The 1,144-nt window shown below is 42.6% G+C and overlaps 1 pseudogene; it reads right to left on the reverse strand.

Moving 5' to 3' along the window:
• LOC119591218 overlaps positions 1-1,144 on the reverse strand; it is a 6,531-nt pseudogene that overhangs the window by 1,172 nt on the left and 4,215 nt on the right.

Below are 1,144 nucleotides of genomic sequence, written 5' to 3' on the forward strand. Positions count from 1 at the left end.
ATATACTTTTCTTCTAATCCCCGAACATCGATACTGATACTCGCAGTAAGATTGGTAAACCCAAATATGTGAGTGTCGGCCTGTTCTTGAAAAAGATACCAAAAAAATTTCTTTACCAACCTCAGGATATCTCGAGGCTTCTGATGCCATATATCATCGTCCAAACCTGATGGCAGAATGAATGAACAGGTAAGTACATAGATGGATAAAAATGCACATGACAGGAAGCAACATGTCATATGATGTAAAAAGGGAAGAAAAAAAACTAGCTTTTCAGAGTAACATAACACTGAAGTAAAAGCACAAGGAACCTCTATTTGGGTGGTTGTCCGGTTCAGTTATCCTCAGTATTATACATTACATCTAGTAAATGCTTTAGTTATTTGTTTGACTTTGTTAGCATTTTGAGCTTCGCATTACAGTTCTTTTTCACATGACAAATATACAACCCAAAACAAAAGGCTGCCCCCCCCAAAAAAAAAAAAAAATATATATATCTAAATATTACTAAAAATAATTCAAGGGATTTGGCGCACATATTTCAGACTCGTAAGCATTCAGCTCAACTTACGCTCGAAAAAGCAGCCCAAGGTTTGCGGGTGTGGTCGTCCAGCAGCCTCTGCCTCTCGTCGTCTACCAAACTTGAGGGCGACGCCCTGATCGCCCCCCCCACCCTCACCCCAGCGTCGCTGAGCGCACTCACGAGAAGTCCACACGCGTCCTCGCTTTTCAGGATGTCGGGGAATACGAGACTGAAGTACCTACAAAACAATCGTCCATTACATACTCGCAGTCATATTTTCCCGTCCTTTCAGAGAAGTACAAAGGCAGTTCGTGAGGGACATAAAGTTAGAATGCAAAGGGAGTGTAAGTACATGTCTGTGAATGGCCTTTTACACAGTGAAGAGTGTACAGCGTAGATGGCCAACTGTGACCCGCAAGCTGCGCACTTCTCTCTGGTGCTCCAGAGAAGGCAGAGCCTTCAAGTCTTTCCAAATGAGCTTATAGTTTAAGAATTTTCAAGTGTACTTTGCAACGAACGGCAATTAGACCTTATGTTGGTGGAGGTTAAATTCACAGGATGGCCAGAAGGCTTTGGGGATTTGGCAGTAATATTGGGGAATGAGGCAGTGGACATAAATGT

This window comes from Penaeus monodon, chromosome 28 (assembly GCF_015228065.2).
Source record: "Penaeus monodon isolate SGIC_2016 chromosome 28, NSTDA_Pmon_1, whole genome shotgun sequence".
Taxonomy (NCBI): Eukaryota; Metazoa; Arthropoda; class Malacostraca; order Decapoda; family Penaeidae; genus Penaeus; species Penaeus monodon.